The sequence below is a fragment of the Schistocerca nitens genome, chromosome 7 (genome assembly GCF_023898315.1).
Source record: "Schistocerca nitens isolate TAMUIC-IGC-003100 chromosome 7, iqSchNite1.1, whole genome shotgun sequence".
In the NCBI taxonomy this organism is placed as follows: domain Eukaryota; kingdom Metazoa; phylum Arthropoda; class Insecta; order Orthoptera; family Acrididae; genus Schistocerca; species Schistocerca nitens.
In genome coordinates this window covers 338,459,462-338,486,727 of record NC_064620.1, presented here as the reverse complement: position 1 = coordinate 338,486,727, position 27,266 = coordinate 338,459,462, and positions in this window count along the sequence as shown.

Sequence of the window (27,266 nt, the reverse complement as noted above, 5' to 3'; positions counted from 1 at the left end):
ATTTGCATACAGGAGTGGGATCAACTATCAGTCCTACAAACTTTGTGAGTGAGAGTATGCCTTAGCACATTACTCCTATTATGAATAATATTGGTGGAAAATGAGAGCCCTTGATAAAGATCACACATGCAAACCGTGGCCGATCGTGGCGATAAGGTGACACTATATGTTGGGAGGGGTTAAAATAATCAGACAAGTCCCTACTGCGCCAGTGCTGCAAAAACATTACCACTGGCAAGACTGGCTGCGCGTCGACAGCGCGGAGCACAGGTTGCAAGATGCAGCCGTTCTCACTGACGGTACGCGCCCGTGCGTAAGGACCCGATCGAAATAGCGCAAGCGCAAACGACGAAGAAGGCTGACTGTTGTCAACAAATGGTAACAGACGTGGTCTCCCGGACTACCTTGCCAGTAATATTTCTGACTCTTGCGATCACCTGACGAGAAGTGAAGAAATCTAACGTTTGCTCTGGTGCTCCTGAAGGAAAACACTACCGATCTCTTCAGCTGTCCAGAAGTGAATCCCTAGAACTCCTCACTTCGTCTCCCCACATTGGAGGGAAGTCTCAAATCTGGAGGACACACAAACAGCTGTCAATCATACTCTTAGACACTGCCACTCCTTTCCCCTACGATCAATTACAACAAATTTCCCTCATATTGAGGGTCGTCCAGCCAAATTCGGTGGGCGTGTCATCCTGGTCCACCAATCAGACGTCCTTTTTCGTTCTAGACCTGAAACTGCCTCTGGCCATTGGATGGCAGTGGTCTACCTGAGCGCCATACAGTCGACCCTCTTGGACGCAGTCATTAAAATTCTCCAGACTGACGCAGACAATACAGCCGTCTGGCATCTGTGGTAGGCGACCGGTGGGTCGCATTGCACTAAAGCCCGCTTCACGTAAGAAGGCGCTTCCGCGCATAGAGGCGGAGCGATAGGGAGGCGTGGAGGGAATGAGGTTTGCGCGTGCGTGGCGGTAGAGAAGGGGCAAACGAAGTCCGTGTTGCCGAACTGTGTTGCTGCGGACGACAGTTACGTTCATTCGCCCTAGGTATACCGTATTATATGTTCAAATCTATGAGGAAATAACATATTTTAAAGCAATTTCTGTCATTTGTCTACTTGAGAGAAACCTTACTTTTGGGTGTTGAGGTTGTGTCTACTGCTCCACAGCAATTGTGTGACGTTGGAAGGCGAGAACAGCTGATACAGCTTTGTGAAGACGTCAAGAACAATTTTTCTCAAAACTACAATTATCTAACGACAAGGTCATAGTAAATAGTTGCAATAATTTCCATTTATTGTTATTTGGACTGTATTATAAGTAAATACGTAATATGTAACAAAAAAAACTTTAAACTCAAACCGAAATCATTATATTTCTTTGACAACTGCTTCTACTCCATAAAACTCTTAAATGTGTATAGCGTGCGTATGTGGGTGTGTTTCACTGCTGTTCAGTGGAAATCACTATGCGTAAAAAATAATTACTGGGAGCAAACATCAGTGTAAAAGATGGTTCAGATGGCTCTGAGCACAATGGGACTTAACTTCGGAGGTCATCAGTCCCCTAGTCCTGAGAACTACTTAAACCTAACTAACCTAAGGACATCACACACATCCATGCCCGAGGCAGGATTCGAACCTGCGACCGTAGCGGTCGCGCGGTTCCAGACTGTAGCGCATAGAACCGCTCGGCCACCCTGGCCGGCAGTGTAAAAGACTATCGTAAAAACTGTCAGTATGTTATCATATTTTTCGGGGTCAACACGCATTCAGAGTTTAAACTAACTCGTGCGACATTACAGTAGGACTATGCATTTATGATCCATTGAACAAGCTAACAGTTAACCATCTTCTGTATTATATAACTCGACGGAATGCTGACCGATGATGTCGAAAACCACCGATATATCGACAAGTAACCCTCCCTTTCATTTTAAGGCACTTTCCATTTCGTGCCAAGAAAATGATAGGGGATTACGTGTCGAAATACATGCTTTTGTGACGAATTTATCCAGCCGTATTCTCGCAAGTAATACGACAGGTTGGGAAAAGCTTAACTTCTCCTTGGGCAGTGTGTTGAACAATATAGTCTGAATGCTCAACAGGCTACATATTCCTAATCAATAAAAGCTAGGAAGTTCTCACGCACAGTGTATGCAATCGATATGTTGACAAAAACGTTTTTAAACCATGAGTCTTTAAAACCAAGAAAGATCATTACTTTGTTACGGAGTCTACATCGTAATACCATCTATTATCTGAATCCATGTCCGAACCATCTGACTGTAAATTTAGGAAGATACGTTCAAAACCTTTATCCATCTTCACCTCCCTGTGAAAGTCTTATTTTTGAAACTTTTCAGCGTGACGCACACAGTATGCCGACGCTGAAGGGGGATGTTGTCTGTTGCTTCAAGCACAAGTCTTTCAGTGTCTGTTATCTTGTGAAGCTTACGTAGCTCTTGACTAGCGCAGTTTGTTGTTGGTTTATTTCCTGGCAGCGGCGTTCTCTGCCCGTACCATGGTCTCTGTCGAGTCTCCCAAGAATATTCCTCGTCGGAGCACTGTTCCTTCCAGTTATGATAGAGTATGCGTCATATTCAACCGGATTCTCTAGAAATTCACAATTGATTGGTTAATACGATTGGAGTTATATCTGATCAGACAGATACTACTTATTTTGATTCTGATTTGTACGCATTTTTGTGAAGTATCAAGTTCCGTTGCAAGTAGGCCGGCATCTCTCTTGGGTTGGTTCCCAGGTGAAGTTTACATATTGTGATGGTTCCGTTAGTTCAGTCCTTCTTGCAAATGTGGCAATCGAGTATATTCCGGTTAAAGCTTACAATCCTCCACCCGAAGTGGACGATTCATTTCTCAAGGCAACTTTGGTCTGTTATGGAGTCGTTCGATATATCCGGCGGGAACGCCAGTCTGCTCAACATCGCTTGCAATTTTACAGTGGTACCCGAACCGTGGAAATATGTGTTCAAAAGAATATTCCTTTACACCTGAATGTTTGCCGTTACCTGATTCACGTTACTCATGCAAGGGAAGAAGGAACCTGCATCCTTTGTAATGAAGGTGGTCACCTCAAATCCAGTTGCCCGATCCGTGTTACGGTTTTGAAGTCGTCCTACGAAAAACATCGTCCGTTGACATTAGCTCAATTAGAGCCCTCGTAGTCAGTACTTCTCCACTCCGCACGATTTTCAGCCGTTACAGGCACGTTCAGATGCGACCCCTGCTGCCGTTAAGGCGCCGGCAACGCTAGCACAATGTAACGCCGGCGGACTCAACGTGGGGAAGATTTTGAAGTCACCCCTTCACAACAGGCTCAGATTGAAAACGTTGTTTCACACCACTACGTGAGAACATAACTTCTTGATAAGGTAGGATACGGGTCTCATAAATGTCCGCTGCGGGAAGGAGGGGGAGAGGGGGGGGATTGGGGGAGGCGTCTCCAATCCACTCAACGGAATGCGAGAAACACAATCGGATAAAGAAGGGACAGGCAATGACGCACCGCCTGAAGCACTCTGGCATCTGACCACCCGGAAAAGAATCCATAGTAACCTGTTGCTCCGTCGTATCAGACTGAGGAAGGGATGGCATTGCACTAGAACACTGAAAAGGCAGAACAGCAGATGATATCTTCGTTGTCGGAAGCCACCGGAACACACGTTCGTTTCCCAAATTTTTGCCAATCCTTCAATGACGTCCCGGAAGTTACAAATATTATCGGATAAGTTTATCTAGCGAAAATCTATGAGGTTACGGCGTGACCCCTGCTGATGGAAGGCTTGAGCCTCCCTGATGTTCGGATCAAGGTTTCTGCTTTGTTTCTTCGATGCACTGTCTAAACATACCTTCCCGTCCCCCATCACTTAACCTGTTTCCAACCTGCGGGCTTAACCCTTCCAATAGATGGTGGTAGGATAAATAATAAATTAAGGCTTATTCCGGAACTTTTTATTGATGCCAGTTATTTGGGGGTTGATATTCTTTCCCAAACGAATCTCTCCGTAAAAACGCTATTACGTCGTTGGAAGTTTCCAAATCGCGATTCCTCTGTGGAGTCCCTATCTCCTGAAACAGACTGGAACGTCGTTTGGTCCAATGTCAAGCTACCTATTTCTGCTGCGGAAGCGGCGTCCTTGCGGTTCCCAGTCATTCATAACGTTATCCCAACCAACGTTCGACTTTTTCGCATTGACCTTAATGAGACAACCCATGCAGTCGTTGACATGAATCGGATACGTTATATCATCGGTTGGTCGGCTGTGGACACGGACACTGGAGTTGGCTCCGCCGACCGTTAGCCTTTCTTGCCAGGAGTCGGAGACGGCAATCTCCAGTGAGATTCTCCTGTGTGCCTATTGAACCTTTTTTTCCAGAACGAAGAATATTACGGTTACGTGACTTGTCCGGCATTATGTTCATTACGTGTTGGGGGGCTGGTATGACCCGGACCCTTGTGCCTTTTACCAGTACATGTTACCGCTGAACGGACATGGCAAAGAAAGGCAGGCTATCGTAAGCTTTTTGCGAATATGCTTCATCTGGTGTTTAATAGTCAAGAAGTTGCATGAAGTGTGGAATCCCTTTTCTCTTCGAATGTTTCATTCCTTTTGCCTTCCTTTTGGTAAACTTGACAACAAAATTTAGCCGTCCGGGGTGGCCGTGCGGTTCTAGGCGCTTCAGTCTGGAACCGCGTGACCGCTACGGTCGCAGGTTCGAATCCTGCCCCGGGCATGGATGTGTGTGATGTCCTTAGGTTAGTTAGGTTTAAGTAGTTCTAAGTTCTAGGGGACTGATGACCACAGATGTTAAGTCCCATAGTGCTCAGAGCCATTTGAACTATTTGAACAAAATTTAAAAAATAAAACAACAACAAAAAAAAGGTTTTGACTTAACCGATCCTGTTGGTACTTTCGTCGTGATCACTTTTCACGTGTACTGTTAGACAGCTTATTTCATTTTTGTGGCTGTGTTTGTCTGTTTTTTGTTTAATTATTAAGAATAAACATAAATAGATTCAGGCCACGACTGAAAATGATTTTTTTGAGTGGCGGAAACCATGTAAGGTTTCAAAAAAATGAAAAAGTGAATACAAAAATAAAACATACCAGTATCATGTGTGGGCCAAGCATAAGAAGGCGCAGGGGAGGGGGGGGGGGGGGGAGAGGAGGCATCGTGGCCGGACTTCGGTATTCGACCCCTGCCCACCTTGTCTCCACCCAGACTGAAGCTGACTGTGTCTGTTCTTCCCTGCCGCTACAATGAAAGAATACCGAATCCAAGCATTTTGCCAATAGGAAAATATCCCGAAAAAACCGGGTAAACATTTACTTTCATAACCACGAGGTCAAATAAAATAAAGGAAAAAAGTGGTTAAGTCGACCGCTAACGTAAAGCAGGAATACACATTCGAGTCCCAGTCAGACACACATTGTCATTGTCGTCATTCCCTTATACAGCTGACGGTTGTTCGTAATCATAATTTCAATACACTTCATACAAATATACTCGTTACTGTTATCTTCTTCTTCCTCCTTCTATAAATTTTGTATGTGTGTGTGTGTGTGTGTGTGTGTGTGCGCGCGCACGCGAGTGTGTGCGAGCAGCAGACCGGGCAGACCAGCGAACAATCGTCTGCCGCATGGAAAACATGCGTAAACACAGTACATCCTGTGATAATGAAAGGCTGTAGTGTGCACAGACATCTTCCAATTTTTAAAATTATTCCCTGATAAATTTAAATAGAATAATGCTTTTCCATGCCTGGAAGTGCGTGCTACTGACAAGGGGACGCATTTTTTCTTAAACACGTTGCACAGACTTTTGGCAAGAAACTTCACTCTGGCTCTGAAACATTGTTGGCAGTGTTCGGTCTCGCCCTGTAGAGCACAGACTAATGAGGGCACTTGTAGGCAAATATGACGAGATAGGCAGAGTGTACAGAGAAAGGGAGGGCCCCAGCAAACCAGTCGAGACAAACAGTCGGCAGAGGAAGTACACGCGGTTCCGCCATGCGGTTGGCGTCGAATTCCGTGGACGGTCGGTGGCGCAGGCGGCCACGAACGGGAGGCCGTTAGCATTGTAAGCAAAAGCGCTGGGGGCCTCGCTTGTCAGGGAAATCATAGGCCGGCTCCATTACCGGGCCATATGGCTCGTGCCGGGCCTGTATGCAAATTGATTTCCCACGGATTACAGAAACGGCGGAATGCGATACAGCAGGCAGCGGCCCTCACCCTTCAGCCCCCAGCGCCTGCCGTGGAAGTGGAAGCCGAGCCCAACTTCGCTTCGCCGCCGCCCGAACGAAATTTACATCTGCCACGCCACGGGGAAACAGATGGCGGAACGAATACGGCGGGCCTTTATTGCCCCTAAATACGTAACTCGCCTGAAATATTAAGTGGCGGCGCGCGAAGGCGTCGTTCGTTTTGGGAATGAAGAAGCAGTATTTCTCGGGCGGGGCAGCTGCGACAACCGACCAGCTGGGGCCAATCACCCACCCCCGCCAGAGGCCGGGCGCCAACTGCACACCCGAGCTCCTACAGACTGAGTATAAAGTCGTTCCCTGATAACAAAATTTATTTCTAAGGAACTGAACGGTTTGTTGCAAATGGTAGCTTCACTCATAATTTTTTATGAGTACGCTTGCCTATGTCTATGTGGTTTTTATTTTTTCAAATATTAGCTTAGCTCTTCAAGTTTTTATGGATACACTTTCTGACGCTATAATACAGATGTACTACTTAAAATGTTTGCCCTTGGTGTTTATTGTAAATATGGTGTACTTGTTTTATTCCGTAAATCTTTCGATATTATGTGTTGATTAAGAAATGTGACATGTGCTGTAAACTGTATAAATTATTTTGTATTATGATGTAGTTATTCCGGGTTAACTCCGTTAGAGAAAATTATGAGCCGCGCGGGATTAGCCGAGCGGTCTTGGGCGCTGCAGTCATGGACTGTGCGGCTGGTCCCGGCGGAGGTTCGAGTCCTCCCTCAGGCATGGGTGTGTATGTTTGTCCTTAGGATAATTTAAGTTAAGTAGTGCGTAAGCTTAGGGACTGATGACCTTAAGTCCCATAAGATTCACACACATTTGACATTTTTGAAAATTATGCAAGCAGAATCTTTGGCACAGAGCAAAGGCTTGTGTGGGACCGCTGTTTCTGGACGCGAGTGTGACATCAGAGCAGAACCTGCAGGAGGCTTACTTGGTTGTGAGATGTAAGAGCGAACACACATCAAGTTGCGTTCATGGCAGATGTAAAACGGTCCAATAACGTCAAGACCCTGCCCCAAATACTGGCCACTGCGAATCGAGCTATGCCCGCAATATTACATGTAGCATTCGAAGCGTTGTAGACAACAAAAACGACTGCTTAACTCCTGCAACGAACTGTGAAGTTTATGTTATTTTCGTACACGTTTGGTATTTTGAGGCATCACCCAGCGACATTCTCAGTGAATTTTATTTTGGTAATAAATGTTGTATGTAAAACTGTAGATACCTGATTTTGTCATTATCCTCAGTCATTGTCACCTACTTAGGTTTCTATTCCTTTCTAGTTATTGAAAAACCGCCTGTCGTTGTTTAAATACCTAAAGGAGAAGTAATAAAAGACTATCATTGCCAATTTTGCTTGTTTGCTTAAAAGATAATTGAAAGTAATTGATAGTGAAGCCTCAATACTTTAACATTGATGATCAATAATATTCTGAGGCAACGTCGTTCTAGCTAAGTAGGACTAGTGAGGACAAAGTAAAGTAAAGTAAATTAATATTATTCTGGCAGTTTCAAATCAAAGAAAGGATTAAATTATGTTCACGTATTTCATATCTGTGTCTATTGTAATAATGCTGTTGTGTACTGACTTGGTTCGTATTCCGGCGTTGTCAATCTGTTCGAAGCCAACAGTTGCTTATTTGACATAGAAAATTTTCATAGTAACCACAATTCATTAAAAGTACGTACCTTTCCATATCCAGAAATCCAGTGCACGTATGTAAACGTTAATCTAAGGCTACGTTAATTACTGTCGTAACAAAAGAGCTACCTCCGGTCGGTCATTTACTTTTCAATAAAGTGTTTAAATACCCTTTTCCAAGTGGAAATGGAAATGCCGTGTGGCTAGGGCCTCCCGTCGGCTAGACCGTTCGCCTGGTGCAAATCTTTCGAGTTAACGCCACTCCGGCGACTTGCTTGCCGATGGGATGAAATGATGATAAGGGTAACAACACCCAGTCCCTGCGCGGAGAAAATCTCCGACCCAGCCGGGAATCGAACCCGGGCTGTTAGGTATGACATTCCGTCACGCTGACCACTTTTCCTGTTTGTTTCTTTTTTTCGTTTCTTTTTTCTTTTTCTTTTTTTTTTCGCTGCCAAGTGCCCTACCATGGTTTTTTTTAGAATGGTGTAACAATAACAAACATAAACTGCTTCTACCAGTTTTGTTTTAATTTATAAATAAAATATTTCTGGTAAACTTAAATAAGTAACTTTTTTGTTTTTACAGAATAGTGTAACAATAACAATCATAAACTGCATCTATCAGTTTTGCTTATGAGACGATGACCTTTATAAAATAAAATATTTCTGGGAAACTTAAATAAACGGACTTTTTTTACATAACAATGGAAAAAAGATCCTGCTTCTGTCAGTACAAAACACTAACAGACTACGTTCCCCTTCTTGGGCGCGTACCTCGCTAATCCCGTTACACCTCGCGTTGGTTTCGCGTACGTCTTCACGTGTGGTGGTGAATCCTCTCCACTGTCCTGGTCCTTTCTTGTTCTGATACTTATAGGCAATAATTACATTCTCCTACCCGGAGCACCCCAACTGGGTGGGGGATCAAGCAAGGCACTCCATAAAAAATTTGCGTAATATGTTCGATATCTCGGATGTCTCATAAGCTGTGAGTGATGTTCTTGTAGTGAGGCCCAAAAGTCGAGTACATTCTTACTGCCGTCTCGGAAAAGATAACGCACAGTCAAACCTCGAATCCAAGTCACTGCGTTTGTCTTTGGTGGGGGATAATAGGTCATATCAGGGAGAAGTAGTATCCGTGGTTCTATTGCTTGCGGCACCACCCGAAGGAGGAAGGCGATCATTTTTTGGACCAAACACTATACGTCCGCCGAAGGCCCGCATATCAGGCGATGTTCCTCTATGTCTATAACATTGCACTGCGGACACAGTGGCTCGCCCGCCATGTGAACTGTATGCAATCTCGAACGAGCCACGCATTTCCCATTTACCAACTGATACCACAGTTCTCGCGTTCCCGTATCAAGGTGTGGGTGGTGCACTGTACGCCATACCACTGACCACATAACTGTTGGTTGGCGGCGCTCTGTGGCATTATTCGGCCGTCATCAAGATGCGATATATACCACGTGCCGTTGCCGTCCTGGTAGTCGATAGTTCTCATACGGGCAAGCGATGGTGAGATGTGAGACACCGATACCGGTGCCGAACGAGAAGGTGGAACCAGTTCGTCGATCAAGGTGCCCGTCAGACTTGTTCGGTGGCGTATCCACATCTTTATCCTCATGCTTACGTAAATAGCCACAAGTTTGTAGGACAAAATTTGCATGGGACAATGAAGACCGTAATATGACGTTGATATTTTGTTGCTAGGTGGAGTCGCTTCAGAGATATGAAGGTCAACACTTTTTTTTTTTTTTAATGGGATGCTATAGTTTGGAACTTACTTGCTGACAGCGGCTATCAAGATGAATCCAATGATGTGCAACAATAAGGTCTTTGAAGATCAACGAAGGTCACAAAGGTGGTATGAACGTCCATTTACAGAAGGTGTTCGAAGTGATGACCACTGGTATCAACGCAGTGCTGGAATCTTCTTATATGGACTGACTGATATTCCTTATCACATCGGCACTTATTGATGCACATGCTCTGACAATTCTCTCTCGCATGTCTTCAGGTGTAGTTGGAAAGTTTTTATAAACATTTTTCTTTAAGATTCCCCACAAGAAAAAATCCAGAATATTCTGGATAACGAGCTGGCCAGAAACACATCTCCTCCGCGTCCAATCAAACGATTTGGGATTTGTCTCTGCAACTCATCACTACCCATCAGCGAAAAATGTGCCTGACACCCATTGTGTTGATACCACATTCTGCTCCTTGTTCCTAGAGGAATTTCTTCCAATAACTGATCTAATGTTTCTTGTAGGAATGTGGTGTGCTTTCTACCATTAAGATTTCCTTTGATGAAATAGGGGCCTATAATTCTTTCCTCCAGAACCCCACACGATACATTCACCGACCATGGTTTTTGGTGTGCAACTTTCCGCAGCCAACGTGGATTTTCAATTGCCCAATAATGCATGTTACGCAAATTAACATTTCGATGGTTCATGAATGTAGCCTCATCAGTAAATAAAATCAACTTTATAAATGTGTAAGCCCTCTAAATCTGAAGTTGAGCCCATCGGCAGAATTCAATGCGATGCATACAACACGTACCAGTTAATTATTGGTAAGGATGATATTTATGGCGATCCACAATGCGAACAACACTACTCTAGCTCATGTCAGATTCCCTTGCGATTTGACGCGAACTAACACAAGGATCTCGAACCACAGTGGTAAGAGTACCAATCTCCGTTTCGTCCGCAGCTCATGGTCTAGTGGCTAGCGTCAGAATTGTCAGAGCATGTGCTTTCATAAGTGCCACAATGATAAGGAATACCACTCAATCCATGATAAGAAGACTGCAGCACTGCAATGATAACAATGGTCATCACTTTGAACACCTTCTGTAAATGGACGTTCATCGCACATTTTTGACCTACGTTGACCTTCAAAGAACTTACTGTTATATATCATTGGACTCATCTCGATAGCCGCTATCAGAAAATAAGTACCAAACAATACCATCCCATTTAAGAAAACAAAGTTGACCTTCAAATCTTTGACGTGACCTCACCTAGCAACAAAAAACCAACGTCGTATTATATTCCCCATTGTCCCATGCAACATTTGTCCCACAAACTTTTCAGCTACTATCATACTTTCGGCGTTATTCTGGGTGGCAATAGTTAGTGACTCACCCTGCATGCATTTACAAGCTACACATATGTTGCGTATGGATGAAGAAATAAATATACAAATATTTTTTTCTATTTGTACTATTTTTAATATTTTTTGTTTCCACGTTTTTAAACTTTTTTTACACATAGTGTGCATGTATATACATATTTTTTGTCTTTTTCTTTTTTTATCCTTTATTCCCACTCGTGCTCTATTTGTACATACATTGTACACAAAAGTATTTACATAATATACACACACACACACACACAAAGTTACTTACACTATGATAAAAGGGTCATACAACTTGTGGTCGAGCAGTCTGAGGTGCCATGTCACGGACTGCGCGGCCCCTCCCACCAGAGGTTCGAGTCCTCCCTCGGGCATGTGTGTGTGTGTTGTTCTTAACATAAGTTAGTTTATGTAGTGTGTAGACTAGGGACTGATGACATCAGCAGTTTGGTCCCTTAGAAATTCACATGCATTTGAACATTTGAACATTCATGCTACTAGTCCCCCACCCCTTCTCTCGCTACAAGTGAGTAGTGTGAGTAAGGGAGAGTTTCAACCCCCTCATCACCCTCATCACAAAGGACCCTTTCATCATCACGAGGTGATAGGTCGATTTTAGACTGCAGCACGGTGTATACCTTGTGTCCTCTTGATCGAATACTGGTCTGCGGTACCATATGCAGTGCAGCACCCCGTACACTGCTGTACAGACACCGCAAATAGTCTTCAATACAGAGGGCTCTCGATGCCATACAACGCACACCCTTCGCCAACGTTGGGTGGCACCTCCCAATGTGCAATACGCATACATTTTTGAGCATAGGCCTACAAACTCCGCAATCGACAATCCATTCGCCTCATCCTTCGTAAGACCAATAACCGTCTTGTTCTGTGGAACACTACCCTAAGGATTACCGGACGTGTATGAGCACGTGTCGCATTCATAACCCTGGTACCTCATTACTTCATATGGATAGCAGTTCTTCACCCAATAGATGAAGTAATTTAGGATTCGTGAAATTAATTTTCACAAATTCATAACGAAAGCGGTACATGTGAAGTTTGGATAGGCCTAGTATGCACATCCCCATATAAATAGGTTTCGTTAACTCTACTGCAGTCTTCGCCATCTCCACAGCAACAAAGTTCTTATTGAATATGGTGACCCACTTAAAATTTGGTCTGGCGATGCACTTTCTTACGCCATAACCCCCTACCCATTCAGTTCTAATCAAAATTTCACGTCGTTCCCTCAAATTCTCCATTGTTTTACCGAAAATTGAATTATTCATTAATTTGTAAAAATCTTTCTCAAAGTCACATGTTGCGGAAGCTCTCTGTCTCGTATTCAAATCAATATACTCCTGCAACCATGGGGACTGCTTGAAGGAGACAGCCCGGATGATTCTTACCATCTCCATATCCAAGCTGAGACACTGCTGGAGATTACGATACTGAATAATGTATCTCCGCTTATTCCTCAGCGTTGTTATTAGTTTTATCGTGGAGTCTCCTCGTTGAACTAGGTTCTGGACACAATGGCAAATCGGTGTGCACATCATGAAAACTAATTGGGTATATGAGTTCTGTCTCCACCACATACCCTAAATCAGAATCAGCTGCCATACACCCCATGATTTTTCCATATAATCCCATACATTCATCTTCAGGCACCCATAGAAACTCACCAATCGGCTGGGATTGCTGCATGGCATGACCTTATAAGTTATTTTCGTCCAGGTACATCATGTAACTCGAATCAAGGGATGCATTGAACCTGTCACACATCCACGGGTTACTTGCCTTCATGTGCCTTTGGATACACTGGCAAAATCCGCCACAGATCCCTAGCTCAAAGAAAAGAAGCATGACAGCATTGGTCAATAATTCAATTCTTGAGCATTGCGTCTCAATACAACCCAGGTGCCGTGTAATAAAAGGCGGGATCTAGAGAATATGTGGCCATGCAATGACTCTAGAATTTGTCGAAAATGTCCCCAAGCAATTGCATATTTGTGTCCATATAAAGCTGTGCGTACTCTCCTAAAGTAGAGATGTTGCATTCCCACCAGACATTCAAGGCATGCTCATACTCTGCATCCATTATGGCTTCGCCTGTAAGGTTTCTGCAGAACGTAGTTATGTCAGGTAGCCTGGTTTCATTGAGTCACGCCATACTATCCACAAACTGATATGAGAAAAACCCCTTCCTAGTCACAAGTTGAAACTTTTCCTCGTAGGAAAATGCAGCTAGAGTGATATGCATATCCTCCCGAGGCAGAGTTTCAACGAGTTTCTGGAGTGATGCCTGCAGAAAACGTTGCGTACCAAGGAAGCGGAGTGTAATTCTTGACGTCATTCGTTTGGAGAAAGAATTGTATTTCTCGACGCTCTCAGGTAGGACACTGACCTTCTCTTTCACCAAGCGGAAATCAGCCAAGTGCTCAACTAGAAAATGAGTGTCATACTCACTTAAATTATGAAAGAAAATGGGTATGTGCCTTGGTAGCTGGTACTTCAAATTGAATGCATTGTGAGCTGCGCCACAGGTATTCCCTGTAAGATGGCAGTGGTCCCTCCGAGGAGTTTCCACTTTTCTCTCTAACGGCAGCCCACAAATATGACAATCAACCGCGTTATTACAAAAATCTCCAATTCTCCTTTGATTTGGTCATGGGAACGTTATCGCTGTAAAGGTTATCAACCTTTCATGAAAGTTTTTCGAGCACAGTGAGCAGCCAAACTGCAGGATTATCCCTGACATAAGATTTGTAGCGGTTAAGACTGGAATCATAGGACGATATAATTTGGTATGCTGCCACATATGGTACGTGTTCTTCTGTAAAGGTGGTATGTCAGTCTGCAGGGTCACCTTCACAGTAGGTCACAGCAGCGAGGAGGGATTCAGAGTAGGCATACTCTACAAACGGGTATTGCGCCTGATGATGAGCATTCTTAAACTTTATGAATTTGTTTTCCTCAGTAGTCATAATAACACATACCGCGTTCTTTGAAACACATTTTACTAGATGTGCCACTAATAACTTCTCAGAGGAGAAATAATTCAGGCACCTTAAGTAAATATGCTTTACACGATCATCAGTTACAGTTGGGAGGAAAGGAGTTGGGATATGTCTTTGACCCAAACATAGTGATAATAATCACCTTCAGAGAAGCGCAGCATGTTTACATGCAACTCACGCTCACCGGTAAATTTTGAGAGATGAAGGGGGCTGACGATGATATGCTTGTTGTGCTCATCTGACTTGCTTTTCTTCTCCAGGCCACAAACATGAACCGATATTCTGGTGTTCTGCACCTCAAATTTAGGTATGTCCTGGATATTGACGGGGAACTCGATACCATCAAAGTTATAACACCTACGAATATTATCACCTACATGGTATGTACTGGGACGCTCAGGATGATCTCTGTAATTGTAATTTCTCTCTCAAGCCAGGATTGACGATGCAAAGCAACTCTGATCCTTTCCATTTTCGACATTAATAAATGCCTGTTTATTAGCTGTATCTTTAGGTAGCTTGATATAGGTAGACCCTCCATTTACTGGATCAGACATGCGTATAGATGTCCAGGTGTAGTATCCGGTTGAGTGCTTTAGCTGACCCTCTGACTTCCACCTGGGAAAACCGGGCAGTGTGGATTTATGGAATCACTTGGTGATTGACGAGCTCCACATTATCACACCATTTTCCACCCAAAGATAATGAAGAGTTGACTGTTCAACGCCAAAATCAACTTTGGTGGGGGGGGGGGGGGGGGTGACAATTCGATGCAGAGCACCGCACTGCATGAAATGGCCGGATGCCGCAGATCATTGACTACCTTCAGGAGCCCCACTTCCATGATAGGAAGGTACGCCTTAGAAAACCAACAGGGTTGCGGTACCCTCCTGTCGGGTTCTCGATCCTCCTGAACGAGATTCGCTCCTCAAGGGCGTCTAAAATCACTGAGTGTTCTAACAGCGGTATGATATCACTGACCTGATGTCCTTCACTATAAGAGTGGGAGAGAGAACTGTCACTATCCACAGGATCGTATTACTATTAATGCTATTCTGCGTCCACCCCGTTGACGATGGCGCTGGGGAGGAGTAAGTCGGTATGCGCCGAGGCACACATACCTAGCGTTTATGCCGATTCTGATGAGGCTGATATGATGATGATGATGATAATGGGGGAGCATGCTGCGGTGATGACCGATGGGAACATCCAGGCTGCAGTGATGGTTCCCGATGTTGTTTTAGATGCTGCTGCAGGCCCGACCCAGGAACTTGAGAGGTGGTTCGTTGCTCGACCCACGGACGCCAGATCGGCAGTGTCGGGATGGCAGCGACGGCGGCAGCTTCCCTCACAGCGACTAGCGGTGCCCTTATAGGCGATGCATGCCTTACCAGGCGCCGATTTGGGAGGAAGAAGTTGTAGCCACCACTGGTATGGACGGCACACTGTGTTGCAGCTGTGGGGACGCGACCGCTGTAGAAGAAGGGATACAAAAAATTATAGTTCAGTACATTGCTTACGACTGCTAGCGCAGTGAGAGAAAAAATTCTGACGATCACAGGGTTATAAACACAGTGACTAATTAACTTCTTCGCTCTGGCTCCAAGGCATCAACACTTCATCAGACTACTCCACCACGTCCTCTAAGAAGTCATCATCATGCTCACCTAATACGGCCAGATCACAGTGCCTTTCCACCTCCTCTAGTTCAGTCGCCCTTTGTCTAACCCATTCAGGCATGTCATCGTCCCCGTCAGAATCGGCATCTGGCAATTGGTCTGTCTCACCAACAACAACAACAAACAAGACATATAAATCGAAAAAACAAGTAAGAAAATTTTGAATCGCTGCTATACAAGAACAAATTACAATGAAAATTATACTCAGGTGGCAATCCTAGCTGGACTTCGAGAGTCTGCCACAGTCCAGCCCCCTCCTGCCTCCCCTCATACTCCAAGATAAAATACTGGAGTTGTATTATAACAAGGAGACGGAATTAATAAGGCGAATTTAACATACACACGAAAATTTACACTCAAAATACAAATTGTTTACTCACTAGGTAATACCGTGTTCAGAACTCTATGATTCGGCGCTACACTCTGAATTGTTGCTGCTGCTACCTCTCTTCATCTTGGGGAGGAAAAACACACACTCACTCAGAGATGAAGGTATGCACAACAATGCGGACAGCAGTGGACTGAAGACAATAGACAATAGAGGTTGGTTACGGGTTTATCTATACACCGAGGCGACCAATGAGAGAGCTTCATTTGAATGGACAGCCAATGAGAAGCTTTTATGGAACGTCACTGTTTCTGGAAGGGCTTGATGCGACCATCGTCTCTCTTTCCAAATAACAAGAATGCCTGTATGATTAACAGTGTTTTCATAGGGTGCACATACATGATAAAGGCTTTTAGTAGTGAGAAGTTTACCATTTCTGAGACGCATGTTGAAAGCAAGACATTACGATTCCTGGGAAGGATAACATGTGATAGATGGGGATCATCATGGAATATGCAATAGGTGTTATTCTGGGCTACTTTCGTGGTCCTGTTAGGACAAGAATTTCCATGCAAACAAGCTGAGACATCACGAGAGCTCCTACAACAACAACAAAAGAAACCGTTAACTACTTCTGCGACACTTTACAAATTCAGAAAAAGGACTAATGAGTAATGGACGAGCTGTCCCCTTAGGATCACAAGAAAGAATGCGTCCTGTGTTATTCTGGGAAGCATTGCAAAAGATTCCTATAGCCCATCCAGAGGGAGACTAGGCGGTTTTTTACATAGACATGAGACATCAGTGTAAAATTAAGAACCTCCTAGCTGCACCTGCTCAGGTGAGTCGCTACACAGACATACCTTGCTTGACAATTGGGCCTGTGCTGGACCGGCAGCTACATACAGTGTCTGGGTAAACACCTACACAGCCAGAGGCATCTCTTGTGTGAGATGGCTGTCCTGTTAGGATCGCTAGGGAGAATACCACTGTATTTTTCTGGGAATCATTGCAACATATTTCTATAGCGCGTCCAGAGGGAGACCTGGATGTGACGTCAGTATAACATTGAGAACCATTTAGCTGCATCTGCAAGGATGAGCCGGTATGCCAATATCTCTTTCGGCACTTGGACCCGCAGCTATGTGTCAGCCATGGTGACCAGGTAACCACGAGTTTCGATAGGAATTTCTCAGGTGTCAGGTATGAAAGGGATGCCGGCACTTCATGCTTGCAGGACCCGACACCTGTGTGGCCCGGCACCTGACGGTCGCTTTGAAGGGCAGACCACACTGGCGTGTGCACACACTGAACCTCTGTAGGGAACAGTTCGCTGATACATCGCAGTCGAATTTCTTAACGATAGTTCGAATGTGATTTTATGTGTAATGAGTGTTTGTGCACTGCATTATTTTCGGCTGTTTAAGTGTTGTGAGCGTGTGGCAGAGCATTATATATGCATTATTTTTTTACAATTTACGAGTTGTTTGCATGTCTGTATATCAGTGTACTGCATTACTTCAGTAATTTACGAGTAGTACGCAGTTCTGTAGGCTGTGCAATGTATTATTTCAACAGTTTACAATTAGTGAGCATGTTTGCAGAGATGCATTATTTTGACAATTTACGAGTTGCTTGCGTGTCTGTACCTCAGTGTATTTCGATGACTTACTAGTATTTTATGGGTCTGTAGGCTGTGTATTGTGACCGCAAGCACGCCAGAACGAGTGTTTTGTATCTGTGTAATGAATGAACTATGTGAAATCCATCCCTAAATAAATTGCTCCAACTTTCCATTAAAAGTAAATAAAGTACACTCCTTCCTTTCCAGCAGCCCAGTACAGACTGTGTCCTTTTCCCGCCAATTCCAAGGAAGAGGTGGTGGTCGGATGACTTAGGTTACTGGAGGTAGCCCAAATGACCTTTTTTCCACCAAAATTTGAACTTCCCGCCACTTTCTTGAAGAGGAGAGGGGGATGGGGAGGGGGAGGGGAGGGGAGGAGGGGACGTTCTGGAGGTAGCTCAATTGACCTATTTTCTCGCCAAAATTTGAACTTCCCGCCCTGATGTCATTGCGACGTTGCCATTTTGGATCCGCCATCTTGAATAAATTTGGCAACAATGCAACGTGGGGTGGTACAAAGGTTGTCCCACACAACAACACCTTATCCAAATGGCATTGCAGGACAGATCTGCATCCTCCTCAGTTCTGACACAAAAGTAGAACCGTGTATCACACGTATACTATCAGGGGCGATTTTCCGTCATTGTTAATTATCTCATGGGTCACGTGCGCGTCGTCCACTTCTCCGCCTACCTTTGACGAATGTGCAGAAACATGCTGTATGGTAAAGATGCACGGAACGACGTCACTGGGGAGAGGAATAGAATTAGATAGTGTTTTCGGACGAATCCAGGTTCTGTTTGTTGGAAAATAATGGCCACATTTTGGTTCGCCGCACTCAAGGGGAGTGGCATCACAGTGACTGCATTCGCACAAGAAATACAGTATCAACTGAAGGCCTTAAGGTGCGTGGTGCTATGGGGTACAACCACAAATCACAAGCAGTGTGTGTCCAGGGCAATGTGACTAATGAGACCTACGTGAATGATGTCGTGCGACCCGTAGGCATACCCTTTCTGCACAGCACCCCAGACGCCATTTTTCAGCAGGACAATGCCCAACCACACGTTGCTGCACAACCACGTGCCATCTTGGCGTTACAGGATGTCACATGTCATCTTGGCGTCACAGGATGTCGGCCTTTTGCCCTGGCCCACCGGATCACCAGAATGGATGCCAATCGAAAATGTGTGGGATTTGGTGAAAGACGGCCGCAGTTCTGTGACCCAGTGCCAACCACCACGGATGAACTTTGAACTAGGAGCGTACTGCACCACAGGATGCCATTCAGGCTTTACACGCGCCGATCCGACCACACATGGAAAAAGTTATCAGGGATCCTGTGCCTAATAGGCAATAGGACACTTGCTGAACAAAGGTTACCAAAATGTTAATCACTTCTGCTGAACATACTAATGTAAATGCTGTGTGAACATGAACGCCCTATCTCCAATCGTTCAAGGTGTTCTGTTTTTTCTGAACAGGACTGTACTCATTACAGTCTGAGAAGCTCACAAAGTCAGCAATACTTGCTAAGCTCGGAACACGAGCTCACAAACGCAGCAATACTGGCAAAGCTCGGAGTACGATCTTCGTAATACAAACTCTGAACGAAATAGCAACAACACAAGTTGCGCGACGCAATCACAGGTTGAGAACTGCACAGACTACAAGTAGCGCAAACGCTACTCGCGACACTTGTAACAGCAACAATAAGCCGCAGGCTTGACCGGACACCACTGTAATCCTCTGCAGAAAAGACGTCGCTCTGCGGTGCCATGTAGGACGGTCCAGCAACCTGCCTGTTCCTCAATTACTCTCCAACAAGTTTTCTCTGCTCTCACTCACGGAAAGAGCCAATCCCCAGATCTGCCACCACGATAACAGTGAATTTCTTTTTCTGCACCATTTTACAGGGACAGCTCGCGTAAATTTTCCAGTTGCGCTTGTTGTATTGTCGTAGACGAACTTCAAGTTCCTTATGGGCTGCACGTTTACTGTGCGAAACGTCGCTCGTTTCCCACTGTGTGTGAAAATATTGCAGTGATTGCCCTTCTGCTGCGCTTTCAGGAAACGCCCAATTGCGTTTCTCAAGGTATTCAAGAGCCATCCAAAGAACAGCCCAGCATGCAGCAGAAGAAAATGAAACATGGGTGATAAACAGTTCAAACATGAAGACATTACCCTGAGGTGAAAAAAGTCATGGGATAGCTTTATTCACACACGCACATGTGGTGGTAGTATCACGTGCGCAAGGTATAAAAGTACAGTGTAGTGACGGAGGTGTTCTTTGCACTCAGGTGAATCACTTGAAAAGGTTTCCGACGTGATTGTGGCCGCACGACGGGAATTACCAGGCTCTGACGCGAAATGTTGGTTGGAGCTAGACGCATGGGAAATTCCATTTCGGAAATCATTAGGGAATTCAATACTCTGAGATCTACAGTGTCAAGAGTATGCCACGAATACCAAATTTCAGGCGTTATCTCTCACCTTGGACAACGCTGTGGCCGGCGGCCTTCGCTTAACGAAAGTAGTGGCTTATGGGTAGAGTTGTCAGTGCTGACAACAAGCAACACTGCGTGAAATAACTGCAGAAATCAAAGTGGAACTTACGACGAAAGTATCCGTTTGGACAGTGCAGTGAAATATTACGTTATTGAGCTATGGCAGTAGACGACCGTCCTGAGTCCCTTTGCTAACAGAGCGACGTCGCTTGCCGTACGTCTCCTGGGCTCGTGACAGTATCGGTTGGACCCCAGATGACTGAAAAGCTGCGCGTGGTCAAATGAGCCCCCCGATTTCAGTTGGTTAAGAGCTAATGGTAGGGTTCGAGTGTGATGCAGCCCCCACGAAACCATGGATCCAAGTTGTCAACAAGGCAGTGCGCATGGCTTCATAGTGTGTGGACTGTGTTTACGTGGAATAGACTGTGGCTTCTGGTCCAGCGGGACCGACCATTGACTGGAAATAGTTTTGTTCAGCTACTTGGAGACCATTTGCAGCCATTTATGAGCTTGATGTTCCAAAACAACGATGTCATGTCATTGGACTACATTTGTTCGCTGTTGGTTTGAGGAACTTTCTCGACAATTTGAGCGAATTATTTGGCCATCCAAATCGCCCGACATGAATCACATGGAACATTAATGGGAAAAAAGCGAGAGGCCAGCTCGTGCAAAAAATCCCGCACCAGTAACACTTCCAATATAAAGGCAGCACGTTTCAATATATCTACAGGGGACTTCCAGCGATTTGTTGAGTCCATGGCACTTCGCGCTGCTGCACTACCCCCGCCAAAAGGAGGTCCGACGCGATATTAGGATGTAGCCCATGACTTCTGTCACCTCAGCGCATAACTTTTTGAAATGAAGTGTTAAGGAATAATGATGGAGGTTAGATTACTAGATCGGAAAACTTGAGGAGATACAGAATATAACTGTGGAAAATATTTGCGGCACAGCTGGACTAATTGAAGGACCGGTTGCTGTACCATCCTAAGCCATCAATAAATCGTCAGTTTTATAACGGAAGGAAGTGTGTGTGTGTGTGTGTGTGTGTGTGTGTGTGTGTGTGTTGGAGAGGGGGGAGGGGTGGTAAAAACTGCGCCGAGATGAATATTGTAAGCAGTTGTAGGCTGCAGTAGCTACGCAGGGATGAAGAGGCCTGCACAGGACAGATTAGTGTTAGGAGATGCAGCAAACCACACTTCGGATCTATGTCAAACACCAAACAAGGTAAGTGGGTTTTCGATATAAATAATCAACATTCTTGCAATATTTAATCATTATTAGGAGGAAATAATTAGAAACAAAATATGTTTTACTTATTTTCCACTCTCGTTTCCTGGTTGTTGCCTGAGGTCGGCTTTGTTATTTGATGATTGAAACATATTTCCTCGCCTCTGTCGCCATTTATTAACAGCAGATCAACTGTGCATCACACAGCTTCTATAGACAAGTGAGACAAATGACCGATATTTTCAGAGGAGTGGCATAGGCATAGTATCTTCCAAATAGTAATGAATCACAGGCTGACTGGCATAGTATCTCTGCACGTCAAAAGCTAAACACAGACTGCTCACATGGGCACGCAACGCCCGTATTTATAATCTTCGATTCTCACGAGAATTTTCTCGGAACAGAAACCTTTTAAATTCAATAACTTTTAATTAGTAGATTAATATTGGCAAAAGCATAATTTTGAGAATCAGATTAGCAATAATATAATGTTGATTATTCAAACCTTACTCAGTTTTACTAGAGAACTTTCTAGAATGCAGAAATTTTTTTGTCAATATCCTGTCAAAAATTATTTTTAGAAAAAGAAAATTTTTTCTTCAGAAGTGAAGAAAAGAAGGTTTAAATTCTGCTAATTTACGGCTAACACAAATAACTTTCACCTGCATAGAAATTTTAGATAATATAAGTGGCGATCAAAAAGTTTCCGTTCCAAATCCGTGGAGTGTAAAATCGGTATGCCCATCAGACAAAATCGTCGTGAGCATGGAGACAATTATGTCACAGACTCTCCACGTTGAAGATACACCTTTGGTAAAAGACCGTGTCCTTCTGCCTGAAGAAGTCCGTAACTGCCTGCTGCACATCCTCGTCCGACAGCAATCGTCGACACTTCTTGGCCCTTTTTGAAAGGATCTAAGACGTGAGAATCGCATGGAGAGAGATCAGGACTATAGGGCGGGTACTCGAGTGTGTCCCACGTGACGTAGCGTAACTTCTGCGTTATCACATTTTCAGTGAGGGGACGTGCGTTGCCAGGAAGCAGCAGCATCCCTTGTCCACAATGATGGTTTTCGACAGACATGCTACCCACACACACTGTTCATTCTCCAATGAATGTCTACAGGTTTTCGTCCTACGACAGCCAAGAAAAGGATAACAGCACGTTGGGCCTGTTTGGACACATTCGGTAACAACACCGCCATACTTCACGTTGCCGCATTTACTGCACGCAAGTCGGAGACACACGAATGCCAAACCCGAACTATTCCCCTGTCTGTATGTTGGTGCTTAGGACCCGCAGTGGAGTCTCACCACGTTGCGTATCCGCTGCAGGTACGTCCTTAAGGGGCTCCGGAAAGGCTCAAAATCATGAAAAGTTCAATTTTTACTTTTTTGCGTTTTCTGAATCTGCAGACTATTACCTTTTAATAGAAATATAATTTATTCAATTCCGAAGACTACAACTATTTTTAAATTTTTTTTGAAATGTGTTCTACATGGGCGTGACCCACTGTGGCGCTGTTAAACTGCTGTCAAATGGTGTTATTATTAACGTCCGTGTTCATCAGGTACATTTTAGTGTGTTGTGGCTAACCTGTGATGGTTCAATATATATCGCTGGTGTGATTGTCGATTGTTTCATGTTTATTTACTCTGTCGTTATCTCGAAAATATTCGTAATTAATTCTGTTTCTTGAGTCTCTGTTTTGTTGAAGTATAATAATGAGTAAAAGTAAAGTTATTAGAAATCCTCTGAAGGCTTTTAAGAAAAGGAGAAATGTTGGAAAGCCAAAGGTATGTGTTATTACTGTAAACAATAAAGACGATGAAAATCCCCAACATAGCTTGTGTCCCAAAGAAGAAGACGGTGTAAATATAACAAAGGATTGCTAACTGGTGAAGTGTACACTCATAAGCATAGTCTGCCTCATGCAATAATGGAGGTGATAAAACCTATTTTCAGAGACTTAGCAGCACCTGAACTGTTGAAAAAGTGTATTCACGGAAAAACTCAAAACCCCAATGAAAGTGTAAATAGTGTTATATGATCGAGAATCCACAAGACTGTATTTGTTGGAATAGAAACACTTCACTTTGTTGTGTATGATGCTGTTGCGACTTTCAATGATGGCAACATTGTAAGGTGCAAGGTATTTAGAAATATGGGAATGAAGATAGGTTCTAACATGGTACGAGCGATGCTTGCTTTAGACAAGGAACGCCTTCGGGCTGCAGACAGGGCTGTAAAGAGTCTAGAGATACAAGCAAGAGTAAACAGGAGGAGGAACAAAAGGAAGCTGGAGGAGGAGTTTGCAGAGGTTGAAGATAATCCATCCTATGGACCTGGAATGCACTAAAAAGTTAATCCAATCTTTGTCGCTCGATTCCCAAAACTTTTATTTTCTCATACTAATTACATGTTTTCTAAGGATCTTCCAAACATATTTGTTTCAAACTTTCAGTAAATGTTACACAGTACCTTCTGCATAATTTAACACAGCCTTTTTCCAAAAAACTGTATATTTTTGAATATATAAATAAAAAATTGCAAAAAAATGTTGTGAATTTTCATTACAATTGAAAAAAAAATCATCTTTAATAACTGAACTAAAAGTTTGTACAATCCCTGTGTTAAGTTGTAGCCCATATTCCAATAAATAATCTGTAAAAAGTTCAACTTCCTACCTCAAATACTTTGTGAGGAAAGATGTAATTTATAAGCGTTATTTTAACATTGCAAGTATAGGGCGTTCCGGAGCCCCTTAAACGAAACATTTTGAAAGCCCCTTATACATGCTTGGTAGTTACCGTAATTTTATATTTGTTTGGATAAATTAATATTTTAATTTAACTAAATATACTATTAAAATCGGGAAAATGATAACTAAATACTGAATAATAAAGTTTATTGCCAAACAACATTAATAAAATTTCGACATTTTATTTCTGAAACATTTTGCTATTCAATACGTATTTAATAGACACGATTAACACAAGAAGAGGGGGAAATGTTACATTGTCACTAAACCATCATAACTTTTGATCGTAAATTTTACCACTCTATATGTCATTCAAAGGAAGTCATAATTTATAGCTTATGGACTAATCAATTAAAATTAGTGGTATGTTACATACAAAATAAGTACAATAAAATATACAATAATATAAAATAATATAATTTGAAAAATGGAAAAATCTTTAGGAAATAAATAACAACATCCCTCTAATTTATCATGAGATCTATAACAATATATCCCGCTACAGGACTGCGGTTACCGTGGGTTTAAGAAGAGGAAGTGGAGAAAGAAGAGGACATGGTCGTATAAGGGGAAAAGGAAGGCTAAAAAACACACAACACAATGGTACATCATGACGAATATTGCCCCAGGAAGGACAGTCTTCAAAATATACCAGTGAAGGAACTGGCTCTGATTCTTATTAGGGTTTTAGCTGTGAGAGGATTATAGAAAGTGACCATAAATAATCTCTCGTATGTGTTGGACCCATACAAGTATATTTTTATTTTATTCGCTATTTCTAAATTGTTTTCAGACTGTGATATTAATTTTGCAACAATTATGCACATATTCTTGTTTTATAACAAACATATATTGTTCTATGAGTAGCATATGTCTTTTAGCAAAATAAAGTCTTCAGTATAAAGCACAGTAAAGACAACGTTTTTGCAACTTGCACCTGTTTCACTCTAACAAATTTTAAAATATGAGGAGTATAACTAGTTTTAATATATTATAAAAATAATGTGGAAGCTCTAGAATCTCGAACCTTAGCCACAGTTACAACTAATTAACTGTCCATTACAAAAAATATCTAATGCATCGATAGCAGTTCGGATAATTCTAAATAGCCACTTAATTCTAGTACTCATTCACCCAGTTTGCTTCAGCAAGCATTTATGTAATACAAATGCTTGCTGAAGCAAACTTACACTCAGACCCTCATATGAGTTTTACTTGAATATCGCTAGAAATAAATGTTTTTATTAGTTGTTCATAGTGAATGAAGCAATTACTTCAAAATGATTCACAACGGGACCATCAGACCTGACAATCACGGATTTTGATGACTCTTAGGTATGTCGCAGAGGGGCCTGTTTTGAGGACTTGGGCTAGCGGATTTTCATGCTACGGCCCTTAGTTTGCGAGAAAATCGATATTGAAGCTTTCAATGTACCTTCTATACCCCTCCCCCCCCCCCCCTCGCCCTCCGTCCATACATTATACATATTTCAGATTGGAGACCACACAACAACACGCACCCGGAAGACATTCGCCTGGATGGTAGAAAATACTATGGAAATAGTTTGTTTTCACGATGAAGTTGACACGCTGCACACGTCAGGCGCTATGGCGCACTTGATGAATACAACCGAGGTGACAAAAGTCATGGGATACGTCCTAATATCGTTTCGGTCCTTCTTCTCTCCGGCGTCATGCAGCAGCCCGACATGCCATGGGGTCAAGAATTCGTTGGAAGCCCCCACAGAAATATTGAGCTATAATGCCTCTGCATCCGTCCATAATGGTGAAAGGATTTTGTGGACGAACTGATCTCTCGATTATGTATCATTAACTTTCAATGGAACTTATGTTGGGCGATCTGAGTGGTTAAATCATTCGCTCGAATTGTTCAGAATGTTCTTCAAGCTAATTTGCTGAAAACTGTCACATGGTTACATGTCGCACTGTCATCTATAAAAATTTCATCGGTCTTTGGGAACATAAAGGCCATTAATGGCTGCAAATGGGCTCGAAGTAGCCGAAAATAAACATTTCAAGTCAATAATCAATTTAGTTTGACGAGAGAATCCAGTCCATTCCATGTAAACGCAGCCCAAACCATTATGGAGCCACCACCAGCTCCAAATCATGAATCTTAGCCGCTGGTCTACTCTTGTCGAAGTAATATTAACATTACGGATATAGAAGGTATACGTGAAGCTTCAACATCAATTTTCTCGGAGACTAACGGCCGCTTGCCCAAGTCCTCAAAACAGGTCTCTCTGTAACATACCTAAGAATAATCAAAATCCGTGATTAACAGGTCTGATGGTCCCGTTGTGAATCATTTTGCAGTGTAGTGCACAATTCACCAAATCTTATAACGACATGTAACTTACTTTTTTAAAGTCATCTACTATCTGCGTAGCTTCTGGTCGCAGCCGCGAGTGGTCTAGCGGTTCTAGGCGCTCAGTCCGGAACCGCGAGACTGCTACGGTCGCCGGTTCGAATCCTGCCTCGGTCATGGATGTGTGTGATGTCCTTAGGTTAGTTAGGTTTAAGTAGTTCTAAGTTCTAGGGGACTGATGACCACAGATGTTCAGTCCCATAGTGCTCAGAGCCATTTTTGCAGCCGCGAGTGAATCTTGGCGCGGTGGCGCAGAGATACGTCAGAGCACGAGTCGGAGGGACGGTTCAGTGGATGCGTTTACCGAAACGAATTTGTCAAGCGCTGTCGTGCTGTTTGCTCGTAAAGCGACGGGTTATGATGTAGTGGACGTCTGGCGCGCCCCCCTGGGCCGTTCCTTTCGGCGGCTGCTACGTGGCCGGCCAAGATAATTTGGGCTCGCGGCCCGAAATTATGAGCGCCGAGACAGAAGAGGGGACGCCGGCGTTTTATAGGCTGTTTAACGCACCGTGATGGACGAGCGGCGCGCGCCGAGCCGGCTGCCGGCATAAGTGGCTCCCTAGACCTAAACCTCAATCTAAACTCTGCTCTGCTCTGCTGGAACACCGAGCTACCTCCCACGGTG